Source organism: Microtus ochrogaster, linkage group LG4, assembly GCF_000317375.1.
Source record: "Microtus ochrogaster isolate Prairie Vole_2 linkage group LG4, MicOch1.0, whole genome shotgun sequence".
NCBI lineage: Eukaryota > Metazoa > Chordata > Mammalia > Rodentia > Cricetidae > Microtus > Microtus ochrogaster.
The window spans coordinates 5,472,341-5,496,012 of record NC_022030.1 but is presented as its reverse complement, the minus strand read 5'-3'; the positions used below and the strand labels follow the sequence as shown (position 1 = coordinate 5,496,012).

At 42.7% G+C, this 23,672-nt stretch overlaps 1 long non-coding RNA gene across 1 annotated transcript in view; it reads left to right on the top strand.

Moving 5' to 3' along the window:
- Positions 1–22,064, top strand: part of LOC101991386 — a 63,817-nt gene extending 41,753 nt beyond the window's left edge. The window contains exons 3-4 of the long non-coding RNA XR_001229252.1: positions 18,575–18,732; positions 21,811–22,064. This is a non-coding gene — a long non-coding RNA (uncharacterized LOC101991386). The remainder of the gene's footprint in view (positions 1–18,574; positions 18,733–21,810) is intronic.
- The last annotated feature ends 1,608 nt before the right edge of the window (positions 22,065–23,672 follow it).

The window sequence follows — 23,672 nt, the reverse complement described above, 5'->3', positions numbered from 1 at the left end:
TTCACAATGTAGATGGTCTTCATCAGGCCCCACCTCCTAAACCCTATGTAGTGTGCTCTCCTGTCTCTTTTGTTTAGTGTCCACTTCCTCTTCGCGATTCCTCTCGCTTTAGACCCAAGACAGATGGACTCTTTTATATTAATATATATTAATTTTATATTAATATATATATTACCTTTAAGTTCCATGAGAGTGGACCAAGGTCACCACATTCTATCTGGCTCATTGAAAGTGTCCATTTATGGCCTGACATTTGATAACTGTTCGGATGGATGAACATGGATTCTTCTCTCAAATATGGCCAAGGAGAATGAACAATTCTCCTTGGCCATGGCACTCTCATGAATGAGCAGTTCCTTTTGGTTGTGGCATTTAGTTTATTGTAGCTCCCCTAGAGGTCTGATGTCTCTGCCTTGTAATAATACATGAACTGAGGCCACCACTTTCAGTGGACTTTGCATTTCAATCCAGCGAGCCCCACGCTCTGTTTCGAGTGTGTAGCGTTTTAAGTTTTCTGATGTCAAGCAGTTGAAGCCATAGAGCAGACACTCTCAGAAAGTCACTCATGAAGATCTGAAGATCGAGAGTCTTGGTCACTGGCTTTATTTACATCTGACAGGGGCGATCCAGCCGTTACAGAAATGTTTTTATAATCCAGGATTCTGCAAGCTTCACAGTTTCTGCAGATAGTTCTGAGAAGTGCCAGTGAAGCTGGTTGTAGGAAAGTAGGAAGTGAGAGACATCAGCCAGGCCTCAGGGCATTTCCACCTCGTATGGTCAGCCCAGGCGGCCTCATTTCTAGGAGAGTTTAGGAATGACGCCTTCTAGTATGCCGGCTGACACAAACAGGGCACAGGAGAACCTGTGCTAATATTCTTACACTTTGTGGTCTGGCAGCTTCGGAGTCCTGACAGCGCATCTTGTACCCTACCCCACTGGGTGTTCCCTCAATGAGTGGAATTCTAGCCTCAACATAATATACCTCAGTGATGGTGTCAGTCAATGCATCGTATCAGAGGAGTTTAGCTTTCGGCTCCACGAGAAATGCCTGGTGTTCATTTGGAGAAAAGAAATGTCATCTCAGTCACACACTTTGCATTATGTATCGGCGGGTCACAGAAGATGGAGTCGAGCTGGGTTTAGTTAAGGGAAGGAACAACAGCAAGAGTGACAGAGCTGCCTTTTTTTGCTAAGATTTTAGCAAGCAAATATCCTAATCCTATGAGCACTGCAGAAATAGAAAGTACTGACCAACTTCATGAACAAAGTTCTTAAATAAATATAGTGGTTTCTAGAACATCAAGTTAGAATTAGTTGCCATGATTGTCTTATTAAGCAAATTTTAATTAATTTCTAAGTTAGCATACAAAGTCATGGACTTCATGAAGACATTGGCATATGTAAATGGAGTTGTACCTTGCTCCTATTGTTATTGTCTTTTGCTGATACAAGCTGACTATCTTTTCTTCTGATGCTAGTAGGGCTAATGACTTTGCAATGTCAACAGAATCAGAACATTCTGGAAGCATGTACAGAGCCAAGCTCTTCTGATATCTTCAGTAACTTGTCTTTTCCACAATGGCTTACTTTCCCTTACTCATTTGAAACTCCCGTCTCATGGGAATGTTTGTATTTCTTATGCGAGTGTTTTGAGTAGAGTGTCTATAAAACCATCGCTTCTCATAGAAAGGAGGCTCCTGCTGTATGCGGTTGCTCTGACAACCGAGGGCAGTGCAAGTGTATTCTAAGCAGATAAATGGGCAAACGGAAGGACAACAAGGAAGTTGCTGGCTCGAAATGACTTTAGTCTTCTAAAAATACTGCACGTTGTACCTATCTCTTTATGACAACAAGATGGACCCAACACATCTAAATTCTAGTCCCAATACTGACAAGCAACTCATTTTCTGGGCTTCTGCTTTGTTGACTATTAAATGAAGGGACCATTTTGTGGAGGAAATAGTTTCAGATGGCCAGGATGAATAAAGTGCTGTGTTTTCCAGAGACCTGCACGAAGTCTCTTTGCTGTGCTACATAATTTGGTGGAATCTAATTGTACATTAAGACCAAGTTCTTCCGAAGGGCATTTAAGCATCCTCCTGCTGTGGTTTTAAATTGCCATTCTATCTCATTTCCCTTCAGGCTTCTTCCTGGACTCCTTGGTTCTTTCTCAGTGTCGCAAAAATTCCTTTTCTTGGGGAGAAATAAACAATGTCTACCCTTCCCACAAAGGTCCAAAGGACAAACTGAGGCATGAATCCACCAAAATTGACGCTGCAGTAACCTGTGTATTTATGAGACGTCCTGACGAAGCAATGGGTTTTGCAGACAGGAGCATGCACGGTCTTAAAGCCACCATGCTGGAAAGTCTGCATCTAACATGAAAGACAGTCCCCCTTCCCAGTTGTGTAGATAGGAAACTGCCCCATCCCCCAGTTCTTCCCAGTCTACAAATTACCTCTTACCTCAGGTCATGTGCAATTAGGCCAGGATAGCACAACGTGATTGGGAGGAGTGACTGGATACTCGGATGGTCCTGGCCCTCCCTAGCCACCTATCTATGGAGGAAGGTCAAGAGCCAATAAGCCCTGTGTGGTGATCTTTTTTTCTAAGTACTCACAGGTACTCATGAAGATGGCAGCAGATTGACTCTGAGGACGGTCCTGTGTGATTCTCTTTAGTGAACTCTCTTGACTCTGGGCTTTCTGTCCCCCATCACCCTGAGATGTTGCATCCACTTAAAAGAAAAACTGGAAAAACTAAGGGTCTCTCAACCTTCCAAAGTTAAATCGATTGTCTCCTCTTTGGGCGATCTTTGTCTAGCTTCAGAGAAGGGATTTCTCACTGTCCTTTGTGCTCACCAATGGCAGGGCCTTTTGTAAACAGGACCATTCTTTGTTCCTTATTTTGTTTTCCTATCTCCAAAGTTAGGGTCTGGAGGTGGAAACAGGTCAGGCCTGTCAAACAGAGCGAGACTGGCAAACGTTTGCGAAGAAGAAAACTGAGTTAATAGATATGAGTGCCTGAGAAGCATCCACATGCGTGTTCACAATGCTCTCCTGGGCAATGCTAAACTAATTTTAAGGACCGACAATGGGTCCTGACCAGGGATAGGTAGGAAAGAGCGAGCAGTCTCTCTTGGCCCAGCATCCGAATGACAGCAGAATCTAGACCCTACACACACACACACACACACACACACACACACACACACACACACAAATAGCCTTGATTTGACTACTATTTGGTAAAAGACATGAAGCCAGCCACACATGAAACTGTTATTTTGCTGAAAACTTGAAGCAAGATGAGGGCAATACAGCCAGAATGGATATGGTCCTTGAGGCAGATGGTTGCTGTGTCTACGTTGGAAAGTCTCACATAAGAAATGTCAGGCAAGGGGGCTGTTGGATGGCATCCAACTTGAAGATTCTTGAGCGTTGGGAAGTCGGAGAAAAGAAAAACATTCTGAAATATTGTCTTGGAAAATCAGGGCACAGAAAAGCAGTGCAGTTGCATGACAACCTGGCTGGGAAACTGATAAATCGCCACTAGGTGACACTGTTTCTTCATCTGTGAATCTTTCTTTTTTTTTCCCCAGCGCTATCTTGGTCATGGCCTGGGATCCAGTTACACCCTGCCCTGGCTGGAGCAAGGCCAGGATGGAAGACACCTTAGTTTCACTTGGCTTTCTTCTATGTAAAACCAAGAATCCTGGTATTGGTGGTTCTGAAAAACTTCCCCCCCAATTAATATAATAATAATAACAACTTTAAAATTAGTTTTTTTTCTGATAACTTTAAAATGCACAATGTTCTGCCTTTTTATGTAAACACACACACACACACAAGTGCTTCTCTTCCTTCGACCAACTCTCAGCTGTTTAGACGGAAAACACGTGGGGCAAGAATCAAGCGAACAATGGCACACCTGGATGCGTGGGTGTGCTTCCTGGGCCTACACAATTCTCATACAAGATCTTTATGTATCCAGCAAATGTAGATCTAGAAAAAAGAAAATCTTAGCGGTTCTAAGCATAAGCTTCCCTGGGCAGGGAGGAGATCTGATCTTTCTGTCACCGTGCCTCCTTTTGGACCTTGCAGTCCAGAACTTTCTTCTTGGCCCTGGGTCAGCTGGAACCTCTGCTTCCTTGTGTGGGTCACTGCATTTCGTACAGGAGTATGTAATCCCTGGATGGCACGGACACCTAGCGGCCGTGTGAGTGTGTCCTGCCCTCCTCTTTGGTTAAGAATTAATTGCCCCAGATGGGTATTGCCCCGTTCTATGGGTATTATGCCAAGGCAAGAATATAGTGGTGGGGTCAATCAAGCCGCTGTGCACATTTCTGGGCCAGTGCCCTTTGTCTCTGCTTGGTGCTGGTTGTTCATGGAGCCGGGATCTTTTCAATGCAGAGACAGGCTGCTTCTCCCTCTGCCAGCTGGAAGGCCATTTGTCTGTAGCATCTGATGGGAATGTAAGCAACTACTTACCGCTTGTAAACAAAATAGCCCACCCTTAGCCTACCAGGAAAATACCACCTCGGTGGGAGGGGAGACCTGGGGATAAATAGAATTGGCAACAAGTGTATGGGGTGGGGTAATGTAAAGTTTGAAAACACCAATACTCAAGTTTACCACTTGCAAACGTGGCTAGTGTCCTTTTTCATTTGAGTGATGTTGGATTGCAACTTTGTCCTTGCTGCGTCTAACGACAGCAGTTTTATTTTTTAGCAAATATTTAAGTTCCTATTCTTTAAGAATGACAAAGAGAGCAACGGTCTCCAAATGCACGGGGACCCTGGCCCTCTGCCCTCTGCCAGTGGCTCCCTTCTCACTAGTTCAGCTCAGCTCCAGTGTACAGAGCTAACAAGGTTTCATTAGCGTGGTAAGGGAATCTGGCCCAAGCTTTCAAATACGGAGTTGAGGAGTTGAGCTTGCTCTAGTCTCAGCAGGGGATAGATTTCCCTTTCTTCATCTCTGCACTTCCCTGGTGTGTAATCTTGTCTTTTGAAAGAGTTGCAATCAGAACAAATTACCTAAAGAGGTAATGAAAAGATCCCCCAGCCGTTGTGGGTATTTTTTTTTAGTTTTAACAATTGGCACCTTCTCGCAGTAATTGAAAATGATCCAGGAAATCTGTACGTCCACGGCAACACTTCTCCGGAGTGAGCGAGCTCAGAGCCCAGCTTTTCAGGTGACTGCAATCATTTCAGCTGATGCAGGGTAGGGGTGGGGGGTGCTCAGAAAAACAAGAAACCTGCCTCCTGGCCTGGTTCCTTTCCTCAAGAGGGGCAGAGGAAAGTTTTTTTATTTTATTTTTTTTTTTAAACAGGTGGCGTTTATGACTGGTCTGTAACCAAATCTCCCAAGCCCTAAGCCAGGTTGGGTATAAGGGCTAGTCAGTGGAGGTCGCCATATAGCCATATTTCATCAAAATGAACCTGGGAACTAGAAGGGTACAGCGTCTATGGTGCCACCCTCAGTCTGGTAAGGGCTAAGAGGCTGGGCTTCCGCCAGCAGAAGTGAGATGGGATGGGAGCCCTCCCAATCTGTGTTCAGCTCTTTAGTCCTTCAGTCCCAACTGTGATGAAGACAGCCTTGCTAGGACTCCAAAACTCACTGGGTGCCGGAGGGATAGCTCCTTGCACCAAACCCCTCTTTCTGCCACATAAGCACTGGGCAATACACACTTTCTTCCTGGATTCAGAGAGATGGTATCAGGGTTAGTATTTATTTATTTATTTATTTATTTATTTATGTATTTATGTATTTATGTATTATTTATTTATTTATTTGTCAGCTTGACATAAGCTAGAGTTATCTGGTAAGAGGAACCTCAGTTGAGAAACTGTCTCTGTCAGCTTGCCTGTAGGCAAGACCGAAGGACATTTTCTTGATCAATGGTAGATGGGCAGGCCCAGCCTACTGTGGGCAGCGTTACCCTAGACACGTGGTCCTGGGTTGTATAAGAAAGCAGTCTGGACAAACCAGGACAAGCAAGGCAGTAAGCAGCAACCCTCCATGGATGCTGCTTCAGTTCCTGCCTCCAGGTTCCTGCTCCGACTTTCCTTGGTGAAGGACTGTGATAAGTTCATATAAGTCAAACCCTTTCTTCCCCAAGTTGTTTTGGGTCACGGTCTCTGTCACAGCAACTGGGGTGGATGGAGAAGCTGCTTACATTCATGAGTGGTCACTGTGTGTGGGATCTCTGGGGAAGACTGAAGGGTCAGTGTGGGAGTTTATGACGGCCTGGGGACATGCTCAGAGGAAACACCTGCTACTTCACCTGCCATTTCTACTCTTCATCCTTGAGCTAGAGGTGTGTGGGAATAAAGGCAGTCATCTGTAAAGTTGCTTCCCTGGACTGAGCCATAATGACCCGCATTCATTCAGAAGGCTGTGGGAAGTACATAGAGTTGGGTGTCATTGGAAGGTTTGTCCCTACTCACTAATGACAAATCCGGTGGAGAAGAAAGAATCCTGGTCAAGTACTGATGTGGGAGGTGATGTATGCTGTGAATGTGGTTTATCGCCATTGGTTAATAAAGAAGCTGCTTTCGGCCAATGCCTTAAGAGAGTAAAGCTAGGCTAGAAGAGATATATAGAGAAAGTAGGAGGAGTCAGTGGGACACCATGTGACTGCTGCCAGAGGGAGACAGGCGTCCTGGTACCTTGCTGGTAAACCTTGAGCCTCATGGTAAAATATAAAATAATAGAAATAATATAAGATGTAAGAGCTAGTTAAGAATACACTAGAGACGTTGGACAAACAACATTGCAATTAATATTGTTTCTGTGTGTTATTTCGGGTCAGAACAGCTGGGAACAAACAATCAGCCTCCACCAACAAAGCACCATTCTTCTGTGTCTAAGGCTCTCTTTCCCTCTCTGCAGGGCAGTGTGTGGGTAGCCTCAGGTTATAATGCCTTGAACACATTAGCATCTATTAAATGGCAAATTAGCAGAGATTAGATGGAATTCTGAGCCTTACATCGTCCAAGGCTAGTGTACTTGCATGGGCATGTCTGCATAGTCTAAGAAAAGTTTTAGAGGTGATAAAGATTCAGTTGTCTGGAGTAGAGGTGGTGTACACACACACACACACACACACACACACACACACACACACACACACACAATGGATAGTGTTCTAGTTAGAATTAACTGTTAATTTGACAACCTAGACTTACCTGAAAAAAAAAACCCAACAACTCAATTGACTAATTGTCTTTATGGATGTGTCTATGAGGGATTGTTCTGATTGTTAGTTGATGTAGAATGGCCTAGTCCACTGTGGGCCACACCATTTTCTGGACAGGTGGTTCTAGGCTATATAAGAAAGCTAGCTAATGGGGTCCCAGCACTGAGAAGGGGATGTGGATCTGGGGTTGCCACCCCTAACCAAGAAGCTCTTCACAGTTGACGCCCACTGGCAAAGGTCAGTCAGCTTTCAGTTTTCCCCAATGGAATGTCACTGGGTATACCAACCACGCTCCAGGGCAGGCCCATGCCTGGAAGTAGCTGGCTAACACAAAACAAATTCAATAGAACTTTTGTGGAATTTTTGTTTTGTCTTGGCATTATTTTTGTCTTATTGGTCTTTCGCTTGTTTGTTTTGATGTTCATTTTTGAGGTTTTGTTTTTATTTTGGGGTTTTGGAAGAGAGAGAGAGGATATAGAGTTGGGTGGTTTGGAAGGTATAGAAGACCTGGGAGGTGTTGAAGGAAGGAGAAAAAGCAAGATCAAAATATATTGTACAAAAAATAATTTAATTTAAAAAAAGAAAGCTAGCTAGGTAAGCGTGCATCCGAGAGCAAACCAACAAATAGCATTCGCTCAAGGTTTTCCCTTCAAGTTCTTTTTTTTGTTTGTCTTTTTTCGAGACAGGGTTTCTCTGTAGCTTTGGTGCCCGTCCCGGAACTAGCTCTTGTAGACCAGGCTGGCCTCAAACTCCCAGAGATCCGCCTGCCTCTGCCTCCCGAGTGCTGGGATTAAAGGCGTGCGCCACCACCGCCCGGCTCCCTTCAAGTTCTTGCCCGACTTCCTCTAACCTGTGAAACGAAGCAAACCCTTGACTCCCCAAGGTGCTTTTGCTCCTTGTGCTTCATCACAGCAACATAAAGAAAACCAGAATAGACAACGTTTTAAGAAAATGGGCAAGGGCTTTCTAGGGGGCAACACCAGGAATGTTTTAGGCAAAGCGCAGCTAACAGGCTCAGACTGCAGTAGGGATAAGTAGAGACCCGTGTGGGCTGTTTCTGCAGGCATCAAAGGAGACACTAGGGGCTAGGACTGAGGTGGCATTCTCGGCCTTCTAGCAACTGAGATTCCAGGTGCTTGCCCACTAGCTTAGTCACGGGGGTGGTGGTGACGCAGGGCAGTGGTGCAAAGTTCAGCCGCTAGTGGCTGTGGACTCCAAGGTCAGAGCTTTGTCAACAGTATTTTTATCAAGGTTTCTCTTACCCTTCCTCCTCTTCCTCCTTGTCTCCCTCCTTCTCCTTTTCCTTTTCATCCTCTTCTTCTTGACCAAGTTCAAGTCAAGACCTAAATGCTCTCTCTTATCTCCTGGAACAATACAAAGAATTGACTTCCTCCTTATGCTGCCTTGATGCTCCAAACACTCATATTGTCTTCCTTTAGTCAAGTCAATTTTTAAAATCTTTGATCAAAAGCTACCGTAAGACCAGGATAATAGCAAAAATTGAGGATAATTTTGAAAATAGAAGATGATAAATATATACATATATATGTATGTGTATATATATAACTAGACTGTTCTTTAAATATAAAAACAGTAACATTACCAATATCAGTTCAAACAAAGCATCATAGGAAGTGTAATTGTAAATTTTAACAGCCACAGCTGAACTACATCTCACGTGGACTCCCGAAGCAGCCAGTGTGAAAAGAGAGACGATGAGTCATGAGCCCAGAAGTATCAGATTCTGAATAATATGTCAATTTCTAAAACTGGTCACAAAGGCATGCGTGTTGGAGTCAGCTCAGGATGTTTTGGATGCGAGCGTGGGGCTGCAGAGTAGGGCCGTTTCTCAGGTGTGAGAAAGAAGGTGGCAAGAAACCTGCTCTTAGCGGAGCTGATAACACAAGGCCCAGCCCTGCTGGCTTCCTGGGGGGCAGATCTGTCTGGGTGGCACTGTGGCTTTGGCAAGGGCAAGCTCTCCTGGAGCACCACTGCAGAGCCACTGCTTGAACTTGGCCTGCATTTTGCCCTTCTCAAGTGTCCTCAGAGCAAAAAATACTGACAGAATATTGAAAAAAAAAAAGGCACGCAGCACAATATAGTATTACTTTTGCTTAACTCATCTTTCTGCTGTAAAAATCAAACCATTCTAAAAATTTCTTCAAAATAGTTCCCCTTTCTTTGTCTTTTCCAGGGTCTGACTATGTTGCCCCGTCTGGCCTGAACTTGCTTTGTAGACCAGACTGACCTCAAACCTATCTCAGCTTCCAAAGTGAGGATATAGGTGTGCCCATTCCATTGTGCCCATCCTCTTCAAAGTAGTTCCTACATGAAATCTTTTTAATTATTATTTGTGTATTTGTATGTGTATGAGTGTTTTGCCTCCGCATATATACATGTGTGTACTAGTGCCCAGGAAATCCAGAAGAAGGTGCCAGATGCCCTGGGACTACCAGGAAGGTGCTGGGAATTGAACCCGGGTCCTCAGGAAAAGCAACTAGTGCTCTTAACTGCTTGAGCTGTTTCTCCAGACCTGATAAAATACTTTAATGATAAAAAGGAAACACTTCAAGGATTTCTCATATTTCTGTTGGCTTTCTTAATTGAAGACGGAGTGGAAAAATATTTAGCTATGTATGCATCTATTAGTCACTTTATTTTGTATGCTTTTATATGCCTCCATTTATATTTTTTTGTTTGTTAGAGAGAGTGAGCAAGTGGGTAACATCCCTGAGAAGACTGTTTAGTGCCCTTATCACAAAAGCGCTCAAGTCTGAAAAATTCTACTGCAGTGTGGAAACCAGGCAAGGAGAACCGCTTTCCGTTTTGCCGGAGATGCTTAGGAAGCGACTCTCAGTTGCATTCGCAAACACTACTCTCGCCTTTCCTGTTGTATCAATATATTCTCTGGAGGGAAGCTCCAATGCACATGGCATCGATGCCCGAGAGGAAATCTTTATACTCAGGTTTCCTGGAAACTCGTATTCAAGAAGAAACCATGAGGGGTTTATCTATACCTTCATTAGTTTCTCCTTAAGAATTAAGGTCTAGGCTGTAAGTTGCAAACTGCAACTAACTTGTCTGGTTAAGGGTTTTTAAAGATCTATGTGGAGACACATAAATCTTTCTCTCTCTCTCTCTCTCTCTCTCTCTCTCTCTCTCTCTCTCTCTCTGTATGTGTGTGTGTACGCATGCGCGCGTGCATGCATGAGCATATATTTGATCATGCTCTTTTTTAGTTTATGAATTATAAATACCCAGGGGAAACAAATTGACATTTTTTAAAGACTATTTTTTTAATTTAAAGATTTCTGTCTCTTCCCCGCCACCGCCTCCAATTTCCCTCCCCCTCCTCCAATTAAGTCCCCCCCCCCAAGCCCGAAGAGCAATCAGGGTTTCCTGTACTGTGGGAAGTCCAAGGAACCCCCACCTCCATCCAGGTCTAGTAAGTTGAGCATCCAAACTGCCTAGGCTCCCACAAAGCCAGTGCGTGCAGTAGGATCAGAAACCCATTGCCACTGTTCTTGAGTTCTCAGTAGTCCTCATTGTCCGCTATGTTCAGAGAGTCCGGTTTTATCCCATGCTTTTTCAGACTCAGGCCAGCTGGTCTTGGTGAGTTCCCAGTAGAACATCCCCATTGTCTCAGTGTGTGGGTGCACCCCTCGCGGTCCTGAGTTCTTCGCTCGTGCTCTCTCTCCTTCTGCTCCTGATTTGGCCCTTGAGATTTCAGTCCTGTGCTCCAATGTGGGTCTCTGTCTCTGTCTCCTTTCATTGCTTGCTGAAGGTTTTTAAAGACTATTAAGTAAAACTTTAGTCCCTTGTATTTATTAATGATTTCATTCAGTGAAGAGATGGTCTTGAAGCGGTTTTCTGAGTCAGTGACCACGGAAGATGCTGAGAATATAGTGAACGGCTGTTGTCTTCATGAGAGTCTGGGAGTCTTGTGAGAACACAACTAAATAGCCATGCAAAATAATGACATAGTCATGGGGGGCCACTGGGTGAAGCACGGTTAATAAAAACTCAGCGTCAGAAATTGGGGTTCAACCTGAAGATCAGCGAGGCAAAACAGCCAGCCACTGGCTCTTACCTTGACCTCAGTCTGAAATGGCGATCCTGCCTCAGTGCTGCAGAGAGGGGCGGGGTGATGTGTGAAGGTGTGGTCAGGCATTCTTAGCCATCTTGGGATGGCAGACGGCGACCTTGAGGAGGTGATACGTGAACTGTTGTCTAAAGGGTAAGAAGAGTGCTGGATTGAGGAAAATGTGGAGAGGCTGAAGAACAGCTTCAAATTGAACCTGCAGGGACATAGATCCAATGGAAAGAATTTGTTCTTTAAGAGCAATTGGAAAGTCTATTAAGGGCTCCAAGCGGGAGGATAGCATGACCCAGTTTGCACTTTGAAGGCAAGCACCTTGACTGGAAAATCATTAGAATAGGGCCGCCGTGGGAGGGTGTGGGGCTGGAGTGTTCTGAGGCAGCCTCTTGGCTCTGGATTAGGAACGGGGAGCTTGAGGATGACTCGTAAGGTGATCACACATAAGGACAAGAAGATTCCTTTCAATGCGGAGAATTGGGGGAAGATGGACCGGAGATGCCTTCTGATCTAGAGACTGAGCTATGAAGAATTAAGAATTATTCCAACAACAGCATGGCAAATGCAACTTCCAAAGTAAATCTGAAATGCCCAGAGCTTTGCAGAACGGCGAGTAGTCTGAATGTCTACGTCACTGAGCCAAGTCACACTGTCTTTAGCTTTCAAGATTACTTCTCTTAAGAGCTTGACTTTGCTCATTCTTGAATTACACAAGGGCCAGGAACATATCAAATCCTCCAGCTTTCGGGGATGGCTCCATTCCCTTTGTAATCTCAGTTGCCCAAACAAAATCCTACGGAGTATGATTACCATTGTAATCAGGCCCTCATCTTTTAGCCCATATCTTCGTCATCTTTAACGTTATCTTAAATATTCAAACACCTTGAACCCAAGTTCTCTCCAGTTCTATGTGTTCTACCTTATTCGTGAACAGCTGCCACAGGCTGGACCTGTGCACACACTTACTTGCTCTGGTCTTATTTGGTATGACTAAACTCTGGAAATGTTCAGGGTGGTTGTTTCAGTGAGAAAATAGAACCAGGAGAGGGGCCTTTTGTTTGTGTAGCTCTCTACTGCACCTCCCCATAGCCCCATCTGAATCCGAGGGTTTTATCTTATCTCCCACTGCCACTGCTGAGCTGGCCCATTTCCTAGCCAAGGCTCCCATTACTGTGCCCCTTGCCTTTCCCTCCTGAACGAGAGTCTTCATAGATTGATTTTATTCTCCATTATTGTTCATCTCTATTGAACCATTGCCGTCTATATGAAATATGTGTCTTGTCTTAACAAAAATGACCACTGCCTTGACCGTGTCCCCGATACCCGGTTTCTCTTGATTTGGGTGAGAAAGAGAAGAGGGGGAAGAAAAGGGAAATGGTAGAGAGAGGGGAGTAGATTATTCTATGTATAGAAGACAAGGTTTGCCGGGCGGTGGTGGCGCACGCCTTTAATCCCAGCACTCGGGAGGCAGAGGCAGGTGGATCTCTGTGAGTTCGAGACCAGCCTGGTCTACAGAGCTAGTTCCAGGACAGGCTCCAAAACCACAGAGAAACCCTGTCTCGAAAAACCAAAAAAAAAAAAAAAAAAAAAAAAAAGAAGACAAGGTTCTAGTAAGAAGGCTTGAGAGATGTCACAGCAGCTAAGAGTACTTTCTGTTCTTTCATCCCCAAGCCCCCATTGTGGTCTTAACAATGTTCTTTGGGCATAGTATATGGCCCCCCAAACCCGGGAGGTTGAGCCCACTGTTCTTTTTGCAAAGTTTTCCCATTGCTACTTGGAGGTTGAGCCCACTGTTCTTTTTCCCATTGCGACTTCCTTCTGCTCTGCTCACGTTACTGGATGAGGAGGTCTTCCTTGAGCACTGCATTTCGATTAATAACCGCTGTCTGTAACATTCTTCGTCTCCTGAGTCCTACTGTTTGTTCTTCATGGTGGCCATTGCCATCCATTACACAGTATTGCTTAACGGCCAGTCCTATAAGCACGAGCACCCCGTGTATCTGTAAGCGAACATATCTCATGCTCGTTACGTACTTCTTTACCAGTTCCTTATTAGCTGGGTACTGGTTTTCTTGGTCTGGGATTCAGGCATCTGTATCCTTGCAGTTTGAGGCTCTGTCTTCAGGAATTCAGAGTCCTCTGCATGGAGGAGGAACCGGGGGAAGCCTAGTAAGAAGGCACACCAGGTTCTTAAAATGCTTGTTGGAAGAGGCACATGTCATATCATGTTGCTAAAGGTTACTCAGAAGGACTCTGCTCAGCACAATGGAGGCTACGACCAGTGGCTATTCCATGCTGGAGCTGCGCTGTACAGAGGACTGCCCCTGCCGAGCACACATGACACCATTATTAGTGACAGTACCTTTCACCAGAATGAAAGCGCCATGGAGAAATGCCCACACTGTCATCCTTATATCTTTTAGGACAGAGGGTCAGTTCCTGGTTCCTGGTGGCTCCACAGGAATTATTTGTTTATGTCTTTATTTTTAAAAGAGCCCTTAGTTTAGAGAAGGGGAGGGGCTTTAAGGAGTGTGGGAGTTGAGGCTGAAGAGATGGAATCAGAACATGAAGAGGATGGCTGAAGATACTCCCAACCATCTTGAACCAGCCCAGATCAGAATTGTACTGGAACCAGGGCGTCTGGCCTCAACTCTCCCCATGAATCCAATTGGACCATATTGCACAACAGGAATTTCTCTATTGCTATCCTGTGGCTTTGTAGATAAGCAATGATGAACTAGTCAGGATGAAAAAAAAAGTGTAATTATGTTTGACTTAACTGCTCCCATATACACACGGCTTGTGTTCCTCCATGGGGAGGTTTTATTTTGTTCAGTGGATTGCGTGTTGAATCTGTGGCATAATTCCAAATCGTTTCTGTGGATTTTTCCCTTTATCTATTCTGTTAATATAGTTTTTGAATTATATTAGCACTGGGATGCATCCTGTGTGCAGCTCGAGCACTCTGAATTAAAGAGGTGTTAGTTGGTGACTTTGGATTTGAAACCAAATTCCAAGGCTCTTATACAACCTCATCTCTGCCTTGTGACTCCATTTGAGACCAAACCCTGAATTGTGTGGATTGCTGTAGTAGATAATTCATGTTGAGTTGCTTTAAAACGTAACATGGATGTGTTACAACAAAATGAGAGAAAATATGTATGGATCTTTGGTGGATTAAATTATCAAATACTTCAACATTTGAAAATGTTACAAAATTGGTTCAGCATTAGTCATGCTGATTAATCTATTTACACTTTTAAATGTTTTCAACACTCACACATCTTATCTTCGCTTCATAAAAGTCAAAGGCATAACCCCAAAACAGATTATATGTGAATGATTAAAATATGCACAAAACAGTTTTATAAGATCTTTTTATTCAGAATTAGAAAGCAAGACTTATTTGAGGATAGATAATTCTCAGTTCAAAGTCCTTGCCAACCAGAACTGTGGCCATGTGGCTAAAGGATGTCACATAGAAACGTCTAGGGAGAACGTGACACATGTCTCAGGATCCCCCACCCCCATCCTCTGACTCTGGAATATTTTTAATTGAACAACCACAGTGTTTATTGGGATAGTTTGTATCTTGAGGTAAAGGTCTTTGGGAAACATCTCCTGGGACTTGGGGACCCATCATCTGATGTTGGTCATCTAACAGAGATGTGGCTGCTTCTACCTTTCAGAGTAGACAATAGGAGAAAGAGGGGAAGCCCTCGATCCCAGAAGTCCTGGAATGCCAGGAAGATATTTTGGTTGTTGCTTATCTATTTTAGACAACTTTGTGAAATGCACATTTCTAGTATGTAATAAAGATGAATTCTTAGGGAAGAAAAGATTGATGATAATATATGTCACTCCCCCTAGAGTCCTTCCTTCCTTCCTTCCTTCCTTCCTTCCTTCCTTCCTTCCTTCCTTCCTTCCTTCCTTCCTTTTCCCCTTGTATTTTTCCTCAGGCACTAGCCTGAACTGAACAAGAAAACTTCTTCTGTCCCTTACCATCCATCAACTGCCTATAGTTTCTCAGAATGGAGTGGGATATCACGAGCCTTTCCCCCATCCGTGTTGGGTGGTACTTGTGCAAGGCTTATGCCTGTCGTAGACACTGTAAATTCATGTGCAACACATGGATTTCAGAGACATACTTCAGCCCATAATGCTATCCAATCAGTGTTTTCCACAAAAGGCGAGGAAAGAAGGAAGTCTAGCAGGTGACATTTGCATTTTTATTAGTTCTTTGAGAGTTGAGGTTTGTACAATGTGTTTTGATTTTACCCCCAACTCTTCTTAGATCCACCCCTATTTCTCTTCCCACCTAACTTTGTATCCTTTTTAAAAAACCCTTCAAGCCCAATGTGTGCTGTTCAAATATCCTTGGATATCTGGTCTTCAACTGGAACATGGTAAGTTATCTGAAACCACACCCTTAGAAAAAAATCTCTGCCTCTCCCAGCTGCTAATCATTGCCATTTTTCTCCACAGCAAGGGGTGGGTGGTATTGTGTGTCCATCTTCCATCTCCATGCTAAGATTTGGTCTGGCTTGAGCTTGCACAGATCTTGTGTGTGCTGTCACAGTTTCTGTGAGATCATGTGTGCAGTTGCTCTGCTGTATCCAGAAGATAATGCTTCCTTGTCACTGTCCTCCACCCCTGGCTCTTCCACGCTTCCTGCCTTCTCTTCCACAGTGATACCTGAGCTGTGGGGGTGGGGTGGTGATTATGGTGGTGGTGCAGTCTTTACCCTGTTGATGCTGTGTATCCACAAGCTGTTTGCTTTGGGTTCAGTGATGTTTTTACCTAGGAAGATGAATGAGGATGCTTCAAATTTCCTTTCCTTACCGAAAAAGTTTGTGCGTATATCCAAGGATGACAAAATAGCTACCCTACATTCTACCCGGCAGGTATCTATTAGGATGAAATGAAGTGAAGGATGTTGCTGAATTTTGAAAAATCTATAATGCATGGTATTTCTAAATGTTCGTGTTCTTTGTTCCCCAATTAAATGATATTTGAAACCTGCCTTGAGAGTTTTGAATTTATGGAGACTCTGTGACCATTCACTGAGGTTCTGACTCAGTGTGGTTGGACTTAGGGAATAATTTTTTAAGTGCTTTCCAGAAAATTTTGATTATTTGCCAAACTTGGAATTACCGGTCTTGGACAATATCTCCTTCTAGAGTAAGCATATTCAAGAATGTATATTTAACTAAACATTATATAATGTTATTATAATAACAACTCATGTTAAAGGGAAAATATTGATCAGTGGTTCTAATAATGGCACTATCAGATATTTTTAGGACAAAGATTTCATGATTATTTTAAGGGTTCCAGGATGAGGTTGGATGGATGTTCCTGGATTTGAATCATGATATATATTATACATATAATAGATACATGTGCATATATAGGATAATGCTTAGATATGCAACTAGTAAGTACTAATTGGAGGAAGTAACTTTTCCAAGTCCAGTTTCATTACAAGTGAGATGAGAATAATAATGCCTACAGTGCAGGAGTTTAGAAGACTAATTTGGATAGCTAATGCAAATTAGAATTAGAAAAAAAAACAACTTTCATTAATGATCTTTTCCCCCCTCAAAGCACCTCAAGGTGAATAAGTGTGTTGAATGCTCAGCCCTAAATAAGACATTGATCCTCAGTGAACGCTTCAGAAGAGAGACCAGAGAGAACATAAGTGCTGTGAGAAAGAGAGGAAGATGTGAAATGTCTTTAAGGACTGACAGAACCATAGAAATCATGGACTCACAATAGCTGCTTTTGCATACAATGGCTTTATGTAGGACAGAGCTAGTCAACTGTCAGTCATTGATAGGGGAGAGGCTCACGGGTCCTGTCCCTCTCTGTTGAAATACTTGCTACTGACAGGTCCCAGGAGACAGAGTGTCATTGGCTTTAGTTGTATACTGACAGTGAGCTGACCATGTTTTAGTGTGGAGTACCATGGTCATATAGATATCCCTGGGTAAGCTAAGTGGGTCATAAAAGGAAACAAAGCAAAAAGTATGCATATAAGTGCAAACTGGTACAGTTGCTTTGGAAATCAGTATGGCGATTTCTCAGAAAATTAGGGAACAACCTTCCTCAAGACCCAGCAATACCACTTTCGGGTATATACCAAAGGATGTTCAATTGTGCCACAAGGACATGTACTCAACTATGTTCATAGCAGCATTATTTGTCATAGCCAGAACCTGGAAACAACCTAAATGTCCCTTGACCAAAAAATGGATAAAGAAGATGTGGCACATGTGTATTTACATAACGGAATACTACAAAGTGAGAAAAAAAATAACGACATCTTGAAATTTGCAGGCAAATGGATGGATTTAGAAACTATAATATTGAGTGAGGTAACCTAGACCCAGAAAGACAAATATCATATGTACTCACTCTTAAGTGGCTTTTAGACATAAAGCAAAGAAAAACCAGCCTACAATATATAATCCCAGAGAACCTAGACAACAATGAGGATCCTAAGAGAGATATATATGGATCTAATATACATAGGAAGTAGAAAAAGACAAGATCTCCTGAGTAAATAGGGAGCATGTGAGTTATGGGAGAGGGTTGAAGGTGAAGGGAGAGGAAGGGAAGAGAGCAGAGGAAAATACATAACTCAATAAAAACAATTTAAAAAAGAAAAGTGTGTAGGAAGGAGGGAATGTTTAGCAGGGAGATAAGAGGGACAAGCTTGGAAATAGCTGGAATGCATTGCATATTTACATGAAATTGTTAAAGAACAACTTTAATTAATAGTAAGATAATTTTTTTTCTATCCTGTTACTTTAATATATTTAAGTCATAATCTTTTAGTTTTCAGAAATGGAGAACAGTTAAAATTCATTAATTATAACTGCACTTTTTTCCTTTTTCTTTCATCCTTTTTGATTAATATCTCCCGTGTTCCAAGGTTTAAGTACGTAATTATGATTCCTGGATGTTTGCAAAGTACACCAGGTACCCATACTGCTATATTAATCTTCTGGAAAAGTGAGAATGTTGGCAGTAAGTCTTGAATTCTGAAGAAGCGGTGAGCTAAGAAAAATCTAGTGTGACGAATGACCCATTAATGGTGGAGGTTTGAGTACATGCTGCAGGGCAGGACAAAACCGAAGGCACTGGGCCGGAGAGGAGTTAAGCATTAAGCTTAGAGCACAGTGTAGAAGTTCCACGCTAATGCACATTGACTGTGTAGTTAACTTTTTTCTAATCATACACGGTCCATGGTAGCTTTTCACTTTCTGTTCCCAGATAAGTACAAAGAGATAACATTTATAAAGGGACTGATAAGAGGAAGGAAGAGAAAGGAGAAAAATGGAAGAAGAAGGAAATAATTAAAAAATTCCAAGAGACTCTCCAAAGAGTCCAGGCTATTGTCATTGCTTGTGGTTGCTTCCCCAAACTTGAAGGTAAGACACCATTGTAGAAGAGATCTCCCAGCATTTCTGTGAAATGTTTTAAGTAAATGTTTACTTTTTAATGAGTCACTATTATTAATGAATGCTGGTCTTCCCTCCGTAAGTCTTCATGTTACTGGTCTCCCAGCAATGCCCTTGCTATAGTGCATTTTTTCTCAACTGTAGAAAGAACACAGTGAAGAAATATAGAAATCATAAAGTTTATTTGCATCTAGTTGGGTCTTAGAGACAAAATTATCAATCTTTTAATTGCAAAATCTATTTTCTTTCCAAATTGAGACAGGTGTGTTTTGAGATACCTAATCAGAAAGTCTAAGACTATTTTTGATTTCAGCTTCTTTATATGCCAGTTGGTAGCAGATGTTAGCACCTGCTTTTGGTTCCAGATCTCTCCAGATTTTCTTGCCTCTTGTGGGATTCTACATTCTTGCATACGCCCACACTAAAACTATTTCACTAATGATCACAATTAAAAATTTAGGTAGAAAAATTCAAATACTATAAAACCTTCACAGTTTTAAATTGTATAGTTCTTATGTATAGTTCCAGAATTAGCATTCCATCGTTGCTAGGTACTCAGCTCTAAACATGACAAGACATCTTTGTCAACCCTTCCCAGGCTCAGGGAACGTTAGGGGGTGGGGGGTGGGAGAGAGAGAGAGAAAGAGAGAGAGAGAGAGGGAGAGAGAAGAAAGGCTGAAGGAATGAAAGATAGGAAGTAGCGTCATGAAACATGCCTTCTGCATATGACATAGCTGTTGCACCAATGACTTCATAGCAGCTTAGGCTACCTGCTCAAGGCCTGTACACCATTGTGCCAAATCATACACCATCAAAGATATATAAGACCCCACCCCTCCTTCTGGAACTGTAAGCTATTAATGATTGCCTGGTAAGGAGAAGTTATTTTCCTCCATGGTCTATGTTGTTCTTTCTGCGGGGTTGGAGAGAAAACACGAGACACACGGCGGTCCCACGTGGGTGAACTTTAATAGGGGGGTGACGACAGGTGAGGGACGGGGGTGAAGAGACAAAAGGGGAAAAGGGGCGAGTTATAGCGTTCCCCATTTTTAAGGGATCCAGGTGTGTCTGGGAAAATGTCCTGCACATGCGTGGCTTTCGTTGAATTGGCATTTGTAGTCCAATGGGATGCTGTGTCCTCTGCTGCTTCTGGGAATTGTAGGCCAATGATCCTGCGCATGTGCAGCCTTGTCCCCGAAAGGAACAGCAGTCTACCATCACCATTCTCATTAAATGTTGTGGGACACACACACACACACACTAACACAAACACACACACACATATACACATACATACATATACACACATACACACACATACACAAACATATACATATACACACACACACTAACACAAACACACACACATACACACATACATACATATACACACATACACACACATACACAAACATATACATATACACACACACACATAGGAGGTAGACTTTGGGAAGAAAAAGGGGGTCTGTGGGAGAGAAAGAGGATAAGAAGGATAATGAGGGATATGATTAGAACACATTTGTGCATGTGTGTGTGAAAAGAATCAAGTTGAAATGATGCTTCATTGTTCTTACCTCAAATCCATCATAATAAAGACGGGAGTTCCATGCTAATGCACATTGATTGTGTAGTTAACTTTTTTCTAATCATACACGGTCCATGGTAGCTTTTCACTTTCTGTTCCCAGATAAGTACAAAGAGATAACATTTAGAAAGGAACTGATAAGAGGAAGGAAGAAAGGGGGAAAATGAAAGAAGAAATAGTTAAAAAATTCCAAGAGACTCTTCAAACAATGTAGGCTATTGTCATTGCTTGTGGTTGTTTCCCCAAACTTGAAGGTAAGACACCATTGCTAAGGATATAACACACTTTTGACAAAGGACTTGAAAGAATTGAGCTGAAATTTACCTGGAAACCTGCTGGAGGACCAGCTAGCATAGTATTGCAAGACGCTAGGCAAGGTGCCAAAGAAGAAAAGCAATCAGTAGCCCTACCCGGCTGTAAAACTACAAACCACAACACACTTGAAAAGATATTCCCAGTAGTGCAACAGTGGCTTTTGTGTCTTTGTGATAACCAATAACTGTGTAATTGAACTTAAGACCCAGACAATAGGAGGAAATGCTTGCCTATCCAACCACCCATGGCTGGTGAGGTGGTTGGGGGGAGGGGAGACCCTCTTACTGCCACTTTCCTGAACCAATATAATCTCTAGCTATATTCCAAATTCTTAGCCATATACCCACAGATAAATATAGTTCTCACTTCTCATCAAATAGTTTTTGAGAGATGAAGGTAATTATGGAGATCCGTAACTGTTCAAAATACAGAGAAATAATAAGTGACCATGGGTACCGACTCCCAGCTGACACATCTACACTGCAACTCTTGCACCCAAGGCTCTGAGAAAATCATAGAAGATGGGATGGGATGAGGGTAAGAGCCAGCCGACCAGACACTTGCTGCAAGATAGTATCTTCTAAATGTGACAGAGAATCTGTGCTCATAACATATCAACAATTATGGTTTCCTAAACAAGACCTGTGTAATGACAACACCAGCTGATACGCCATTATAGTTGGGGAAACTTCACAAGGCATCGCCCTTAGATCAAGAGCTACAGGCAACCAACAGCCGCTAGGAGAAGAATCTGTTTTCCCCAGGGGTGAACCTCTTGGTAAGTTATTTTAAACCTAAGTGACCTTCCCTCCACACATGTACACAAAAGCACCTCTAAATAGACTCAATAGTTTGTATGTATGTGCATGTACATACATATACATTCATGTGCATATATATGAAACAATAATTACAGAAGAGGCAGTGAATTTGAAAGGGAGTAGGAAGGGAGACCTGGGTGGAGTTGGAGGGGAAAGAGAAGGATAGAAATGACATAAATGCAGTACTCATGTACAAAATTCTCAAAAAAATAAATTCTTTTAAAAATAAATTCCAACTAAAGAGAAATGGTCCTATTGTTTCTAGGCAGGAAGCTTTATGACGTGACTGAGGTTGTTTTTTAAATCCCCTCTGGAAATCCACAGGGCACGATAAGCAGCCCCTCTTGACATGCTGAGGATTAAGGAGCAGGCTGTGAAGACAGAATCCAGAGAAGACCCGTATTAGCTGATGGCTGTATTCGAGACTGAAATCGTCAGACCCGGGGTAACAATGAATGGAGGCTGGATGTGAGAGGAAATAATCATCAGTGTACATACTCACACATGTCATTCAGAATAGCTGTGATATTCACCACGGCCCTCAAAAGAAAATAAAAAAAAGAAGAAAGAAAATAAAAAAAAGAAGAAAGAAAAGTTGATCATTGAAGTTCTTAATCATACAAGGTAAAGCAAGTGGTCTCATTTGTATGTAGACAGGAAGGACTCAGAGACTCTTCTCAGAGAGCAAAACGAAAGCCAGCCTTTAGCAAAATCAGGGTGGCCTAGGGGAACCTGAGCATGTCATGAAATACAGTAAGTGGCCATTGTACTCACGACCTGAATGACAGAAGCAGAGAGTTTATCGAGACCAGACTCCGAATTTTGGAAATGAGGAAAGTAAGACCCTTGCCTGATACAGTTTGTCTTGTAACAGTGCATGGTTTCAATATTGGCCTGTTTCTAAGATTGGTCTGGCCAGCATATAGGTGTTAGCTGTATAGAAGACATGGTGCCTCACAGAAAGTCCTGGGGCTCATCTTTCCCACATTCCAAAGATCGAAAACTTAGGCTGGAAACAGAAGGGAGTCTTACCCAGTAACAGGTCCTAGAATTCGACATGTATGTGTTCACAGATAATAAAATCCAGGGCTTAATTGTCTTGGTTGCAGAAAAATGGAAGGACCGGTTAACAAGACCCGGATGGTCCTGCTGCTCGATGTGAGCAAATGCTGTGCCTGCTGCAAATGTAGCTCCTTTGCAGATGGCCTCCCCAGTGCCTTCTGCTCAAAGCGTCCCTCTACAATACCTGCCACTCTGGAACTGTGCCATGGCTAGGGGTAGGCACAGGTTCTCTGGAACTGCCTGTCTTTATATAGTAAAATAATAACTCTGGGATTAAGATCTCGGATAAGATCTTCTCTTGGCTATTCCCAAGCAAAATATGGTTTCTCCCACCCCAGCTGTTTGCTTCTATATTGACCTGGTTCTTTGATCTACTTAGCCAGTATAGAGGTGTTCACCATGTAGCAGGCTTGGCGCTTTGCTGAACATCCCGACTGATCTTGTAGTTAGTGTTCTATGACTGGTCACTTAATACTATTTAGACAAGAAAAGAATATAATTTTGGCAGCAAGTGATAGAAGAAACTATTTCCTTTTAGGATTAAGGATTCGAGAGCTATACTGACACCAATTATTTCTATAAAAAGCCACAGCATAAAAGGCTATATTCCAACAACATGATTTGAAGAAAGATTTATTTATAGGTTAGTAGGGCTCATGCCCATCTGGACGACTCATCTTTCCACAAAGAAATTCCTGAAATTGCCTGATTCCTGGTCTTCTCACGTCCATGATGAAAAGAGGTAGCCAGCTTTATAGGTAGCTAGAAAATGTCTCTCGTGTGTGTAGTTTTCCTAGAGTATAAACCTCAAGATTTCTCAAACCTCAAAGCAACATTAAACCAAACAACAACAACCACCATCTTGAAAGCTAAATCAAAGTGAGACCAATAATTATTTAAATTCTGATTTTTTTTTAAACTAGCAACCTTTATAATCTGAGAGAGAATATGTCTCTTCTGGCATTAAAATAGCCAGTATCAATGATAGCTTGCAGTATACTAAACACCTTGTACATACAGAGTCCCTCATAACAACCTCAAAAGAGTATCAGCATTTTCCCCCTGTTTCAGACAAGGAAAGACAGGTACAGATCCTAAGCAACGTGCCCATGGGCTCGAAGGGC